Raw genomic sequence first — 18,174 nt, forward strand, 5'->3', positions numbered from 1 at the left:
TTCATTTTAAGGGATCATGAAATACAAGTGAAAAAGTTCAAGCTCTGAAATGACCACCATGCAGTACTCAAACTAATGCACATCCACAAGCAGAGGGAAGAAAAATGGAGAGAAGGCCAAAGGAAGGTATTGCAATACTGTCTTCTTCCATAATATGTGGCAACTCAGAAATCACTCTGGCAAACTATTTGGTGAGTCTTTAAAACTTCTAGCTGTATGGATTTCTAAGTAGGCTGATAAAAATCTGATCTTGAGAGCTAAAAGTAAACCTTATCAAACAGGTATGTGTTTACTTGTTGTATACAGTACTTTCATTACCTCTTACTCAGATACAATTCAGTTCATTCTTTAACAGTTTAGAAACTTCATTATAACCCCAGAAAACCAACAATGTAATTTTATCCTTGCTTCTTTCTTTTTAGTACTGAAACAGATAGTTGCAAAATGAACAACGAACTCTCTTTTTAAGAAGTAGCCAGAGTTTCAGCATCCTTTGTTTCTTCTTGCTGTTTTCAGACAAAAATAGAACCTGAGAGTGTATTCTAGGGAAAGTTAGTGGAAAAGTCAAATTCTTCAGCTTTCACTTAGCAAAAACTCTCAGTGTCTGCAGGTTGCAGCCTGTATCTTTTGAGAATTTTGACAATTGTAAGCTCTTGTTAACTATTACTACCATCAGATGTTTCTGATGTTCATTGCCATGTTGGAAGAGGAAAAAAAGAGCAAACAATGGTGTTCTTTCACCAGAAACTTGCAAATAATTTGTAATAACTTGTAATAATACTGCCCTCAGATCCTCCATGAGCTTGAGATAAGTTTACTTCATGTATTTTTGTTGCTCACAGCAATGTCTATCATTTCTGCGACAACTGCCATCAAATTTTATCCTCCACATGCTAACTGTGTGTCTATGAGAGCATCTGTGCTTCTGCATCCTCTAGTTTGGTGGCAACCCAAACCTCAAACTAGCTCATTGGACACCGGTAGCAGCACATCTAGGGTAAACATAAAAATCAACACAAGCTGGAAGATCTGAGCTAGTGGCTGGGTAAAGTACTCTGTGAGCCTGTGCTCACCTAGGTGAAAACCTAGTGTTTCTTTGTGATTCAGGAGTCCTGAGCTATATTGTCATTACATGTTAATTCTCTTGCTGAAGCAAAAATTTTTGGACCGTACTGCAGACTATGCATGCTGATGACATTACTTACAAAAGAGAAGTATGCTGATTATAATTAACCCACGATTACATCCTTATTTGAACTAAAACTTAGCTCACATTTGGGACAGATATGCCAAAAAGACCTATGGAATTGTCATCCAGATACCCAAATGATCTGTCTGGTAGTGGAAGGGTGCTGTTTTCAAAATTCTTACATTAATTGTATTTCCCTGTCTATAAATCAGATATCTCAACCAGTTTGTCATTCAGGAGTGCCAGTGAGACTGTGAGATCTTCACAAACTAATGGTGACAGCTGTCATTCTGTTGGGAAATACTTTCTAAAAGTTTTGTTTTCTACGTCTTGTGCTGAGGATCTGGACACTTGAGACAGGGCTGTGGTTTTCAGTCTGTTATTTTCTGGGTATCAGCATCAAACAACAGGCCAGCAGTTTCGCAGCTCTCATTCCCAAGAAATGTTGAGATAACACTGTAAGTGAACAGCCTATGCATTTCTTAACGTAAAAAAAAAAAACCAACAAAAAACATTCACTTTAATTTCTGGATTTAATCTGAAAATAATGAATGCAAACAATCAGTTCTAATTATGTTTTAGAAATATGCTATTGCTTTATTATAGTGTTGTCTACCTGAGTTGAAATGGTTTGGTTTCAGCCATCATTTCTATGAAAAATAAATAACTAGTCTTTAAGAATTCACTGAAGGATGAAATCTGGCAAACATGGCATCTACATAAAAACAAATGCTCTCCTTAAAAAAATAAAAGAATAACACAAGAATGCATTTTTATTTTGCTCCACTGCCTTTTAAAACAGAGAACAACTGTAGAAAGCTTTGGGGGATTGATAGCTCTCTTTCTATACAATTTCTATTATTTAATATATTATGCAGGTAATAACACCTCTGTGTCTTTCTGACAAAACTTGAAATTATATAGAATCCTAATTCACACCCATTACTTTGTTTTGTAAAGGGAGTGGGGAATAAGGACAGACACTTTAGCTCACTAGCTAAATATGCTATTTATTCAAATTTGAGATCACTTCTAAAATGTAGTGCTTTCTCTTTTCCATAGCAATTGATCCTGTAAACGAAAAATTCGAGTATCTTATTTCCACACAAAGCAGGCAGCATGTTCACTAAAAAAAACACAAGCAAAGCAAAACAAAGCAAAACCTCAGCTGGTACAATGCTTCATATTGCCTATGAAGCATTGCTATTACAGGTATTTTATTCATAAGTTATGCATCTTCTGTTGTATAAACACAAACGTTCTTTCATGTTTATATCTCCAGAATTATTATGGTAAACGAAGATAACTAATCTACACATTAAGTGTCCTGAATAGTACATTTAAATATGATAGTTTTAAGTGACACAGAGTACAATTCTAGAAGTGAATATATTGATATCCTGGAGTTTAAGTCTTTCAAGATTCCCATATGTAGAACTAGTTATCCCAGCTCTAGAAACATATTAGAATCTTTCTGGAGAAACAACTTTATGTAAAAGACAGTGGAAGTAAGCCATTACAGTTCTCTGCTCATTTACTGGTATGTTTCAACTATGAATTTTGCCTCTCTGTGTTATGCTGCCCTACTTCAGATAGTCTTATGCTTGTGTCAGTAATTACACAAATGTTATCCTACAGTGCCTATTGGCATTTGAACATGTGAAACTTGAACAAGTAATGCCTACTAGTATTTTTTTTTCCATCTCTTTTCCACAGAATAGACTGCTCTTATCCGAAATAGACTGCATACTGTTACACTCTCAGTTACTGTTCTTTCTAGTTATCTTCCTAAATTCTTTCTGTTCAGACTTCATTTGTTCAGTGACCAAATGCAGTTGTATTTTTTTGTAATACCTTGTAAATTTAAGCATATGTTGAACTTGAACTTGATGATATGTATACATGGTCATCCTATGAAGCAACAATGACCAGTGATCACTAATTCTCAGGTCATCTGCTTGAAAAGTGGCAAATCCTGGGAGGTAAGCTGTGAGCCGGAGTATGGTTGCAGGTTCATAGGGCAAAAAGCAGTGCCAGATGCCTCACTTGGGCCCAGAAGCAATATGCTTGAAGAAGGACAATGTAACAGAGCTGCTAAGCCCTCTCTCATTGCAAGGCTAATTAACTTATGTGGTTTGCCAAGTAAATGCAATATTACTGCTTTTGGAGCTAGCTCAGTTAGATACTATTTTTGGAGGCCTCTCCATGTTAATTAAATATGTTTCTCTGCATGTTGTGAACATGCCATTAGTTTCTCTTCTATTCCTAATTAGGGGAGAACCTTGACCATAGCCGTGCTTCATTACATTAAAGCTTAATCTTTTGTCCTATAAATGGCAACGTTACAGAAATTAAATAAACAGAGCAACACGTAGGAATTTATCAGTCATTTCTGAAGAGACTGATAAGCTTCCATAAATAAGGGGAAAAAACACTACAAAACAAACAAACAAAAAGAAACAACTCCTGGAGCCCTCTGCCCAGCAGTCAGTCATCTTTCTACCTCTTTAAGGAAATTTGAACTCAGCTGCTAATCTACTCCAAATATCTAATGAGAATTCAGAGTAGGGTGCTTTAAGGAAGAACTTATTTCAGCTTGTTTCAGGCCACTGATTTCAGGTGATAGCATAATAACCCGTGTAGGAGCTGCTGCCAGGGGCTTCTTATGGATACAAGCACTGTATTGCTGACACTTTTCCAAATAGATTTTGAATGCTTCAGCGTTGGAGCAGAGTTCAGCTACATAATCCACTTTTTGATAATCATATCTAGTAAGGTGCCTCTGCCTGGATTATACTTACTAACAGGCTGATGGCCAAGGTCAACACATGGTGCACCTTTGCTATTTTTGTCATAAACAGGGATTCAACTGAAGGTCTACACTGAGGAAATCCAGCCTGTTCCCTTTGTACTAATGTATCCCTATCAAAATATCACACAACATTTTGTTGTTGATGATTTCTTTAAATGAAAGGCACTGAGGGAAATTAAACCTGAAATCTCAGATCATTTATAACTTTACTGAAAGATCAGACTGCTCCAGCAATGGAGGAACATGCTTCCTCCACTTCAAATTATGCCCAAGTGCATAAGAGTAAATTAGCAAAGGTAGGCAGGAATGTGTAAATGCACATATTTGTTTTCTGTACCTTCACTAGTACTTCCTTTATATAGTATACAAAACCTGTGTATAGCTGAGACAAAATTGTATTCAGACAATTCTTTTCTTTGCTGATGAGCATTTTGCTGAAGAAACTGTGTTTGTTACCAGAAAGTTTCCACAACTGATAGCCTTTGCATAGACAGGCTAATTAATTCAAACAGCATCCATAGCAATTCTTTACCTAGATTTTTCCTATAAATGTTTTCAGTAGTTTGTTTCTGCTTTATTGATCTGAAATACCTTTTAATCTTTGACCTAGTAATAAAAAGCACTGATATGAGAGACATTCTGTCATGAAAATCTGTCTAGGGTATTTATTAAAAGAAAACACAGGATCATAACATACATGGATAATATTTTCATCACATTGAATAGCAATGCTGTATCCAAAAAATACAGTTTTTTCTTCATTGTACTTTTTTTTTTTTTTAATCTGTAAAAGCTGAAAGAATATGATTAACAAAGAATTGAGAGATACAAAAATTCCAGCAGAATATCTTAATAAAAAATCAGATGACTTGTAAAAATAATTATTTCAGCCAGTCAAAACATTTAGCTTTGTTTCCAGTATGTGACTAATTTGGATAATATAAGAAAAGTATATTCTACATGGGAAGTAATTTTAGAGTTTAAAAATACGAAACATTCAATTCTGAATGTGTTAAAACTGAATGTTTCAGCCTTAGTAAAATATTTTTTCTTGAAATTAATATTTTCAAGAGTAAACTTGTGTTACTGAAAATGCTTTATGCTGATTAAATAATTTAATAGATTTTTTTAAATAGAAAAGCAAGCAAAGAAACAAGCAAATGTTCTACTCTCAGCCTAGTGATTGCACATTTGCATGCAGCCTTATCCTAGCTTCCTGGATGTCGTCACGTCCTTACATGATTTGTTAGATTGAGTTTTATATTCACTACCCTTGAATGCCCTCAGACACTATAGCTTGATAGCTAGTTCAATGGAATCAAATTTCAGTCAATGGAAGGTTCATAAAAAATGATTGTAGAAGAGGTATAAACACCACAACCCATTCCTGAAACTAAAGTGTATATTCATCTCTTTCTTTGCAATACTTATTCAACTCCATAAAATATTCACTATTCATAAATAAATCAAAGCACCTTACAGCTACAAATACATTAACCAAGTTTAGTTTCTGTCACTGGGGCTAACTTTAGATCTGTGTGAAAACGATTTAAATGTTTTTGCAAAAAAATTGTCTTGTAGATTTCCATATTGTTTCTGGCAGTGCAGTACCTTCACAACAAACTTGTTTGCTCAGTGTGTTTACAGACTCAAATTTCTTGTAATATGAAATTGAAGCAATCAAGATACCTCTTTTCCTATATTTCTGCTGGATACTTAAGGAAAGAAAAACAGGACAGGAAGCAACTATTTTAGGTTTCCCTCCTCCCTGCTCAAGTTCTTCCTCCTAAGCACGATCCAGTGAATGTGACTGTCCTGACCCAGGTGTCAACACAAAATATTTTTTGTGATGCAACACTGGCATTAGGATTCTAACCATTAGCATTTAATAGAACCATTTTGCTTAAGTCAATCAATTTAAATAATGAAATATAGAAATAAGCATTAGGGGATTTTGGTGGCTGGCTAATTTTAGAGTGAAAGAGAAAATGTATAAAAAATGGGTTTTGGGTCACAAGGAAAAGATTCACCTTCCTCTAGCCTTAGCAGCTAGGACTGACCAAAAAAAGTGTACAAGATTCTTCCTGGCGCACACATGACACTTTATATGCAAAACATTATTTTAGGACTGCTCTGCTGTTGGATTTCCAGAGTACGGATGTATATCTGATCCTGACAAGTTATGGAATCCCAAAGACCTACGAGTCAGTACGATGACTCATTAAATGTGCTACCAAAAATTGTTAAATTCACACAGGAGCCTTCTTTTACAGAACTTCTAACTTGATCCTCCACCGTCGCACGTCTCACTGCTCACAGCTGAAGTGTTACACTAACTTGCAGGCTTGCACAGTCAGTCCCTGTACTGAAAATGCCAGAAGGAAGACATACACTGTACCCCATAAATCATATGCACTGGTGTTGGCCCAAATGGTCTTTCCTTTTTTGTGAATCCTCAGTCTGAAGTAAGTATAGGTGTGGTGTGGTTTTTTTTCCTATTTCTGTATTATTTCTTTTATCAACACAACTATGATAGAGAGTGATACGCATCAATCTTATAGCTGGCATCCTCCGTTTATTCATAAGTGTATGCAGTGAATAGATTAGGGAATAAAAAGTCTACTCTGAAGTACATGCAACACGACCACAGCTAAGTCAGTGAGAAGAAAAAAATAAGAATATGGAAATATTTGGATATTTCTCTAAGCTGGAAAATTTTGGCATAAGTATTTTGTAACAACATTAATGAGTTAATGCCCTTTATTGAGGGCAAAGAAATCTGGCAGATTTTCACCAGCTGAGAATCTACGCCGAAGTTTCTGATTTTTTGTTCTGGAAAGAACCTGTTTTCCTTTGGTATTTGTCTATTCCTGGCATATGTCCCCCATTCCTTTTATGAACAATAAATCAAAGAAAATGTTTAATTCTTCTGAAGTGTCTACCTCTCAATAAATTACCCCTCTATTCTCTTTGAGGCACTGCTGTCTCCTTCACTGACCTCCTGTTTCTTAGGCACTTGAAAAGTGTCTCAATATATATCTAAACTATTCTCTGATCTTCATTTTGTTTTTCACCTTTGCTTTTCTCATAATTTTTGGTGAAATTCATTCTGTAATGCTTCCAGATCTTGTTCCTACCTAGGTGTTTTATACCTCACATATGCCTGTGCCTCAACCCTTAATTACTTTTTCACATCTTTATTTATCCACATTGACCTTTTTAACTTTCTAGAGTATATATTGCTGGATAGGACACATAACCCTTGGACATACACTAATTTATCATTTCACATTTTCTATTTCCCTTCTGTGGCCTTTGAACAAAATTCTATTACTTTTTTTCCATTGGATTTCACCCAACACTTACCATATGTTTTCAAATTTTAGTCTGAATTTCAACATCTTATCACCAACCATTTAGCTCTGACTTTATTATTAATTATAAAATCTGTGTTCCAAAAATGTAACTGGTTACATATACTCTGATGTATACAAGTTTTATTTCCAATGGTTTGTAATATACAAGAATCAGAGAGCCCAGTGGGTGGACCTGTACCCCTGTTCAGACTCATATGCAGCTCTCACTCACTGGAAAACTGAGGTCATGCTGCAGTCTGCTTTTTCACCGTTTTCCCTTGGCATATTCTGGAATTTGATCAACACATCAGGCTTATTCATAAGTAAATAGTATGCTTAATTAATTTCACTTCCTATTCTGTTCAGGAATATAGTATTTTTTTTAATTAGTTACCTCCTTTTACCTTTATGAAATATGTTTACTGCCCCCTCAAACAGAGGCAAACATTTTATGTCTTTGGATTTCTGTTTAAGTTGTAGAGTTGAACAGTGAGCAGTCATGAGCAGGCTGGCACTGCTTCTGTGTTGCTGTTGGATGGATACGGCCCTTGTGATTGGGCTTCCTAATATAAGCACTTAGCAGCAGCTGATTTTATAGGTCTTTTTCCACAAAAGCCAGTAAGACTAAACCAGAATCATAGAGTTCAAGCACAAAGAGGATGCGAACTTAGCCAAATTAATGACTATGAAAATGTAAATGAATAATTACATGCAAGTATTTGTAGCTAGGGTTTTCCAGTACTACTGATAGTGATTGAAGGATTGAACATTTATGGCAGCCCTTGTGCAAGCTGTTATTCAGTACCTGAAAGACAGGAAGTATTGTCCCCATGTGCAGTAACGTTATGAGTAGCAGCTATATATGCTGCTTGAGTTACTCAAGCTGAAACAGGCCATCTTGTGTGGGAGCTGGAGTGCCCATTATGTGGCAGAAAACTCTGTGAGCCGTATTGTGCGTTATTTTTGCCCACATCTGAGACAAAATCAACTGAAAAACAGTTAAGCAATTCTGAAAATCAGTCTTTAGTGGCTTCAGAGAGAACATTCCAAAAGCACAGTGTGAGGATTTTAGATAGTTTGCTTAGCCATTTTTTACCCCCAGTCACATAATTCAATATGTTTATCTTTGGTAGCCTTTGTTTTTTTCTGTTGAACTTCTTAATTCTCTCAACCTGTTGCTTCATCTCAATGCACACTGCCTATCTCATATCATCTGTAATATCTGATTCAGACAGAAGCCCTCTTTAAGTGGGGCTTCCACAGGATACTCTCATGCAGAGAAATAACACGGATTAAATTATATGCATAAAAACAAGCAGAGCTCTGGAAGAATTCAGCAGCGGTAGGGCTTATGCAGAGGCAGAGGAAGTTGCAACACCCATGTAAGATGTGACACTTCCAGAGGCTTTGGCTTGGATCCGCTCTGCATATCCGCCACACAGATACAAATGCACAGCACATGCTTCTCTGCAGAGCTGTTAGCCACCGTCTTGCTACAATGGATGAAGACAGTTATTGGGCAGAAAGCATCACATTATAAGACTTACTTATTAGTTACAAGGAAATTATCTCATTGTGTGGACTAGCTCTCATCTGTGCACCTATGATAAATGTATTTAATGTGCTAAGAAAAAGCATGGTCTGAAAAATCTATGATCCATAGATCCTGGAGCAGAGTTTCAAGTGGGAACTTATTTGTGTATTTCAGTGCTTGTTAATCATATTCATTCACATTACTAGCAGGCATATGGGGAGAGTCTATACAGAAGCCAGCCAAGAGGAAGAAGCAACTAAAATAAACAGATGGGTGGACAGGGAGGAAATAATATTAAGTAGTTAAACACATAATATAGTGTCTAGAGAGAAAAATAAAAGGGCTAAGGGAAAAAAGATCAAGAAAGAACCCTTCTATCCTTCCTTACAACACACACAGAGCAAGTGATAAGGTCTTCTGGGGAAAATTGTAGTGTCTGTAAATAAATACAAAGATTGTAAAGATGAATATAAGGGACCTAGAAGCACATGCAGAGGGGTCAGACTGCATTTTATGTTGCCCTGGAATAAATATAAATAACTTTACTAGCTTTCAGTGAGGTTCTTCTAGATTTACACTACCATAATTGAAAGCAGAATCTGGCCCAGAAAGCAGATTCTTGAATTTAACCAAAACATTATGATGAAGTGAAAAATCAGCAGAGGCTAAAATAGTGATGGATATAAACTCCAGCTGGTCAAATAATGAAAGACAGATTCATGAAGATATGACTCAAATCTGATTTTATTTATTTTTATTTTTTTATTTTTATTTTTTATTTTTTTATTTTTTTATTTTTTTTGCTACTATTAGAGTCATACTCTTCATTATCCTACAAGGATAGAAGTCTTCTTTTTAAAAGTTTAGTCATCCAGCCACGGCAAAGAAACAATAACATATGAAAACTGTTAATGTAGTAAACAATTCACCAAATGAACCATCCAAACTATGCAGAAAAAAAAAAGAAAATAAAAGAATTTGTTATCAGTAATCAGTGGTATGCTGGGGAACTAACATAAGGAGAGAAAAATTCATTGCCTCTTTAATTCCTCTATCGCTATTCAGCCATTTCTAGTGTGAACATACTTTCAGTTGATACAGGGCTTTACTAGTGACATGAAAAATGTTTAACTCGAGGATTTAAAATCTGCTTTCTACAGAACACATAGAAAAATACCATGATTGTATGTTGGTCACTTATACCAGTGATGGCAACAAAGAAAGATGTTTGGTGTATGTTTAAATTCTTTTCCTTTCTGAAAATCTCCCTTTCTGGGCTACTAGTGCAAAGCTAGCAGTAATATTAGTAAAAGGGTAAGGAAGAACTTTGAGGCACTGGTAACCACAGAACAGAAGCATAAAAAATCTACTATCTGGAGTAGATCCAACCTGCTTGGTATAATTTGAATTTACAGAATTTCATATTATCTTTTAAATACATGCCTTTAATCTGCATGGCTCCAAATAAAATGAGATGTTGCCTTGCTGAAAACCACTAAGTATTGCCTTCATGTATGTCATTAAGAAGGATAAAAGTAAGGACATTAAGAAAACCTGAAAAGAACAAAATAATCATGTCTTGAAAAATACCCACTGTCACCGAAGAATACCCACTCCACCACTCACTTAGAGCCTTTTAAGTATGTTTATATAAAGTACACAGGTGTCAGAAGAGGGTGGTATTTGCTGCTTGGCTGTAATATAGGAAAGAACAACGAAATCATTCTCCTATATACTGAATCCAAATCTGAGCTCTTGGGATTGGGATCCCAAGAAATTCTGTGAGCATGTGGTTCTTCTCTTTTCGTCTCTGCTGCCTTCTCTCCCACCCCTAAGAAGGAGAAAGCATTTTTGGATGATGTGAAAGTTTTGGATGCCAGTGATTCAGTGAATCCAATCTTCAACTTTCAGGATTTGGAGACTAGGGAGACACCAGAACTTAGAAGAGCAGAAGTAAAGTCTGCTTTCCTAGAACCGATGAGCCTAATCAAGCATACACATTGTCTCAGTGAAGCCTTCTTCCTCCATCGCTTTCTCCAAAAAATTAAGAGAATCTACCCATTCACCTAAATGTTGCTATGCTTAGCTCGCTTGATGTTTTTTTTCTTTTTTCTTTTCTTTTTTTTTTATTTTTATTTCCTTTAAGGATAAAATGAAATATAGAGTTATTGGAGTAACAGAGAGGCTTAATTATTCTTTATCAGATGTGCATAGAAGACTGTAAGACTTGCATTTATGTAAAGACAATTATTCAATTTCTCTGTAGTTTATGAGGAGAATGGGGAGAGAAGTCTGCAAAAGAAAATAATGTAGTAAAACCTGGCTGCTTAGAGGCTTCTTGGATGAGAATTATTTGTGCTGCTTCTAGGAGCAAGGAAAAGACATCTGGGAAGGAGAACATTGCAATATTGAGCCACAGGATCTAATGAAGAGAGGAAACAGTGCAATGAAACACAAAATATTCTGTGCTCCTCAGGCTGAGCTGTGCTAGTGTTATGCTAACTCACTGACTTTTTCAAGCCATGAGCTAGAAATTGGGCTGAATCTTCACAGAGACTTTGGAAATAGATATTTCTTTCTTAGAAGGCAGGTGCAACTCCAGTTAGGCTACCTTCTCTTTGTTATTTGTTTTGAGTTACTGAAGTCTCCAAAAATTAAAATAATTCCACTTAAAAGTAAGTAAAAAATCTAAATGGTAGGATAGAGATTTTATTTCCAGTTCATAAGAAGCATTATACTTCTGTATTTTAAACATTTACAACCAGTTAGTTCTACCTTACCATGAGAGACACTGACATTATTCTTTTCTGTTCAGATTTGCTTAATATCTCTGTATTTGTAGACTACAGGCTTACATTACAAGCTGCAAATCACAGTATTTTCTACAATCCATTCAGCACTGTATTTGAGTGTATGAAAGATATAGTTTTACACTGTCTGCACTAAACCTCAGAAGGTGAGCCTAAACTCACAACAAATTCTTCATACCATATGATAGATTTCTTTCTACATTGAAAGCATGTACATGGAAGTCCCTGAATTGCAGATTTCCCCAGGAGTTGCTGTATCGAGCTGTGCAACCCATTTCTGGATGAGATGTTGCCATATTCATGTAGTTCATGTGAAACAACCATTTTGGAGAGAATGGGTCTTTCACCTCAAAATGAGTAGAACAGTTGCAAAAAAGGACTTTCATTTTCAATAATTTTTGCTGGCCAATCTGGAAAGTTTAATCTTTTTTTTTTTTCTTTTTTTTTCTTTTTTTTTTTTCAGAAAAAAGTGTGGTTATCCACCTGAGAAGTTTCCCATACTCTTATACAGAGTTTTTAACTGCCACTTGTAAGAATTATGGCAAAAACATCCGTAGGAAAAATGCAGTTGCAATTCCTCCATTGTGTTCATGAAAACATGGCAATAGCTTTTCTTTATTATTATTGGTCTAAAAAACATTAGTATTGACTTACAGATGGTCACCTATGCTGGAAGCTTATGAAAGAATCTTAAATTGTGGAAAGATTATTCTAAATTTAGGGAAGCATCAGCTCCCTAATGTTAAAGGTGGAGTCATGCTGCTAAACATATTAGTATTTCTTAATTCAAACACCTGTTCTGCCCGAAAGATACATAAAAAAGCTCTTATTTATTGCTTGCATCTCCATTTCAGATTTAATCTCACTATAAATTCATCTCATGTTAATTTATGTGCAAACAAAGACACACACATTTTAAATATCCGAAATGATGGAAATAAACTTATTTTTAATTTTGTGCTTGTTTTCCATTTGTCAACCAGCAAATGAAAGGACTGAATAAATCATGCACTAATTGCCAGCGGTGCTAAATTTAGTGTGAGATCTGGAATCCTTTTGATCAAAACCGCTGAATATGAAATCGTCCTCAGCTCTCTAGGCAACTTTATCCGCCTTTCTATTCTCCATCTGTCAGTCACCTGGGAATTTGTGAACTATTCCATATGTCAGGCTTGTCAATCACAATGGAATGTGGGAACTATCTGCCTACTGCATAGGAATTCTTGTTAAAAATTAATCTGCATTAAACTAGATGTTCTATATTTTGAATACCATATTGTTTAGTGTTGCTAAACATTTTTACCTATATAAGACTAATAAGAAATTATATTTGACATGGTTATTTGGATATGTTTTTTGAAAGTATTTTTTTTATATATACACAGGTTTTTTTCCACTAGTTTTGGGACACTTGGGAAATGTTGATTTTATCACCTATTTCGATTGTTCTTAGTTTTCTCAATCAATTCTTCTAGATCTAGAATTTTTGACTCTTTATCAAAAAGCAATATTTGTTTCTAAAGAGGAGGTGAGCAGGTTTGTTGCAGCCATGTTTGTCTGGATGCACTTGGGAAAAAAGATTCCCTCCAGTCCCCAGTTGCCCACAATGTGTTGCATTAAAATTGCTGAGCAATTGAACCCAGGCACTTTAAAATGTCTTGTCTCAACATCTACATTACTGAGGACAAACAAGGACATAAATACTTACTTCATCATATGAAATGTTGAAGTTTCTATTTGGACTTAAAAAATCTTAATTAAAAATTTCCCTGAATTTTTCCTGAATCAGTTTAGATACAGCTTCTGATACAAATGGGTGAGCTAGGAACATATTTATTGAATCTTCTGTTACAGATAATCACTGTTGGAACATTTCTGTTAAAATTGAATTCACATCATTTTAACAGGAGTTATCTCCAGTGAAGTGCAATTTTCTAAAAAAAAAAAAAAGTATTAAAACCAGTTAATGGCATCAAGTAGCCCTTCCTAGAAATACTCCAGTAATTCAGATTCGTCCTTATTTTATTGCATTATATGCAGTTGTGTTCAGTGGGGAAGGAGCACCTCACTGGACAGCTCCAAGGAAGCCTTCAGTGACTTGTTTTGCTATTCCAACCCATTCCCTTATTGCTTTCCTTTTTGCTGGCATATTTTCCAGATAGAGTCACATCCATTGGCTGCAAATTCCAGTGGGCTCTGTTTTCTGATAGCTGAGGTTTAATTCCCCTGAAATTCACCTGGCTTTTCTTGCACACAAAGGGATCACCCACTGAACGTGCATTTTGAGCAGTGACTCACACAGTCCACTCAAGGCCAATGTAGCACATATCTGCTTTTAATCACTGCACTGCTACACCAGAAGTTAGTGATACTTTTAACCAGAATATTCTAGTTATCACTGACAGAAAACTCAACTTTTGTACTCTGCCTTTTCTACTTCTGTGGCACTAACATTACACAGACATGTCATTTTGGCTTTTAATGTCCTCATTAAAAGAAAATGAAAGCTTATACATGTTTAAACCATGAAATAAATATAAGTATTTCTGTATGACATTTAAAGAAGAGAAAATATCAAAATCAGGTTTCTCCTTTATCTTCGATCCATGGAAGGAATATTTGAAGATGATTTAAAGGATATTTGCAAGCATAACATATCAATTTTTAAGTTATTTATCATATGAAAAGGCAGATATGTAACAGTAAATGAAGTTCCTCAGGTTCTTAATATATTCCTTGACATTTCCAAGTTGGAAGCCAAAAATATTATTTTACTACAATAAATAGAATTACGTTGTTTTTCTTTTCTCTTATTGTCTTCTATCTCAGTATCTCAGTGTATTATGTGCTAATGCACATAAATAATGAACGTAAATTTTTACTGAAATTCATTGTGACTTTGTTATCAATGAAGATCTATGTTTTCTACTTCAGACTTGAGAAGGTCTTGTATATATAGAAGATGATTTCTTCCAAACTTATCAACCAGTTTAACAAAAGTTATTTTGTCCCTTTGAAAACTTTTAATGAATTCTATTTCAAAGACTCACTCATGACCTAAGTATAGTTTTAAAATGTCTTCTACGCAGATTTCTTCTTTCTTCTTACATTTTACTTTTGGTCTTTAAAATATTGAATATTTAGACAAAGATCTCAGTTTTGGTCATCTTCTGAACTTTTGAATCTTCTGAAATGTAGGAACTACAAAGATATTTCTGAGAATTTTTTCAGTACTTTGTGATCATGTCAGCAATTTGACTACATTATTCCTCAATGTATGTATGTATATATGTGATTCTGAGTAAATGCATGACATTTAAGTAAACCACCACATGCTATATTCATAACTCTGTAACTACACTACATGCAATGCTATCTGAGGGCCACATTCTACGGACTCAGCTCAGAGCCAAACTCAGTCCTCAGGTATTTTTATTTTTTAAATCAGGTAATCAGGCTGAAATTCATGAACTGTCTCTAACGCCATGAAATTCATATTTTTATTACACCTTCCTAATTAGGACTTCATGATGTTCTGAAGGAACACTGTAGTGCTTGGACAAAAGTATTTTGCTGGAGTAACTCAAGGAGGGATGCTAAACAGGAGGGTTACTATTTTCCCTTTCAGAGGCTAAGAATTTTTGTATCCATCAAACAGCAATCATCGCAACATTTTGCCATTTCACTTGCTCATAATCTTCATGACTTCTATTTGTTGACTTAAACTGAAGATTGATGTGTCTGTGGATGCCTCAGCCAGCTTCTTGTCCAGCTGCTCTTTAAGGAGCAATTAGCAGTAGAAACTGAGCCTCATATTGACCATTTCTAGATGGGCAAAGCAGTAGGAATATACCTTCACCTCCAGATGCTATTTTAGGCAGAATTAGGGCAATTAAAGCTGTATGCCACAAGTGCATGTAGGTGACAAAACATTGTCCACTAGGTGACTCAAGAGTTGGCCTAAATTTATATCTGCTCTGAACCTGTTGGATGGTTACTGTAAGCACCATCTATCTCTGTCTCAAACCCTCGCTTGCAATTGTAAATTAGTCTTCAGGTCATTTGATGTCATCTCCAGAGTCTGGAGGCTGAGCTCATAAAAAGATCAGCCTAACTATGCTTGACCAAATGTATTTTAAAACTTAAATATTCTTGACATAAAGATTGCTCCAACTTTTTTTTTTTTCCAATTATTTTTTCAGTGTAAAAGTAAAAACTTCAAATGCTTCCATAGGTTTATTTTTACTTGCAAAATTATTGAAATGTTTTTAACTCTTCAAGTACTACTTTGAGTTGAGGGCAGGTGCCTGAAGATTCTCAGGCAACACTGTGAGCCAAGCAAATGAGGGACATGATCTGCAATTTCACCTGTTCTGTCAGCAGCTGTCTCCTCCCCTGCAGGCTGCTATGACATGATTGTCCTTTCCTGATATCACTTTCTTCCTCTGACATCACTGTTCTGTCTGAGTAGATTTGGCTCATTAACAAGGCTGAACAGACAACGGATTTTATTTAGCAATTTATATTTAAACATATATAAAAAATAGACAAATTAAAAAAAGTGTTCTCTACTTTTTAATCTAAGAGATGTACACTTGAAACACATATTTATTTGTATGTAGTGTTATCAGTATTTATAATTTTGTGTATGTATGTAAATAAGTGGATATGTATACACATACATGTATGTCTTTTCTATCTCAGTTGTAAAGAATGTGTTATGGTAATACTTTCTCCATTTTTAATTCAGAGCACAACAAAATGTGCCTTCAAATAGTGCATTACAATGGATAAGAGGGTAAGTATGCAGGAAAATTGGCCTACATAAAGCTGAGCAAAGGCAGGTGAATGTGAATGTTCTGTAGTTCCATGACAGTGCCAAAAAAGTCCGGCAGAATGGCATGAGCTGCAAAGGAATTAAAGAAGAGAGCAACCAGTTGCAACTTCTTCCTCCTTTGTGCTGCACCTGATCCTGTGTGCAGAAGAATTTCATCTTGCCACTTATTGTGAGAACATGCTTTGATTGAGGAAATACTTTAATGGTGAAGAGGGAGCATTCTTTACTGTCTCCAGACAGACCAGAAGTTTTAGAAAATCTTCCATTTAGGAAAGATAAGAGGAAAAAAAAGATGCTATAATAGGCTAGTCATGTTTAAGCAAATAATTGTTACTCCTGTTCATTACTGTTGAACATCTATAATGGCTGTATCACCATGTTTGCATGCTTTGAGTATAGCAATTTATTCATGAAACTATTGACTTACCACTAGTTAAGAGAAAACTATATCTATGACTCTTCAGCACCTAATATATTTTCCTTTGACAGTGGTGAGACAAGGCAAATATGTTTTAAAAAAAGTGGAATAAATTACCTACCTACAAAAAAAAAAAAAAAAATCTTGAATAGAACAAGATTATACATAGTTTATATCCAGAAATAGAATATCCTACATGCAAATTTGTTTCCTCTGCTTGTTCAGAATAAACATTCTTTCTGCACTTTGAAATGGCATGTTATCTGCATTAAAACCACAAAAATTGTCTAGCTATTTTAAAAGGACATTGAGGTGCTAAAGGAAACAGCTGACAATTCATGAAACACTGCATCGTCTTCCTTTCTTCCCCACTTATTTTCTCCCCTTCTTCCTTTCTTCCTTTCTTGTCTGTGTGTTTCTGTGTGTACATGGTTTTTGTTTTTTGTCCTTGCTTATTAGGACAACTGAAAATATAATAATAACCTGCTCTCAAGCATGAAATATCACTAATTGACTATATTCCTTCCTGTTTTGCAATCCCACTGTTTACTCTTTTTATACCGGAATCACAACTGAAATTCAGCATTAAACAAACAGCCATCACATTTTATGGAGCAGATCGTCTTGAGGGAGATCATGCGGCATGTGCAGGGTGACCGGGGGATCAGGCCTAGCCAGCATGGGTTCATGAAGGGCAGGTCCTGTTTGACCAACCTGATCTCCTTCTATGATCTAGTGACCCATCTGGTGGATGAAGGAAAGGCTGTTGATGTGGTCTACCTAGACTTCAGCAAAGCCTTTGACACTGTCTCCCACAGCATTCTCCTGCAGAAGCTGGCAGTCAGAGGCTTGGATGGGTACACTCTTGGCTGGGTGAGGAGCTGGCTGGAGGGCCGGGCGCAGAGAGTGGTGGTGAATGGAGTCAAATCCAGCTGGCGACCGGTCGTGAGTGGTGTTCCGCAGGGGTCGGTGCTGGGGCCTGTCCTCTTCAATATCTTTATAGATGACCTCGATGAGGGCATCGAGTGCACCCTCAGTAAATTCGCAGATGACACCAAATTGGCTGGAAGCGTGGATCTGCCTGGGGGTAGCGACGCCCTACAGAGGGATCTGGACAGGCTGGAGAGCTGGGCTGGAGCCAATGGGATGAGTTTCAACAAGGCCAAATGCCGGGTCCTGCACTTCGGCCACAACAACCCCAGGCGACACTACAGGCTT

This window comes from Tetrao urogallus (assembly GCF_951394365.1).
Source record: "Tetrao urogallus genome assembly, chromosome: 1".
Taxonomy (NCBI): Eukaryota; Metazoa; Chordata; class Aves; order Galliformes; family Phasianidae; genus Tetrao; species Tetrao urogallus.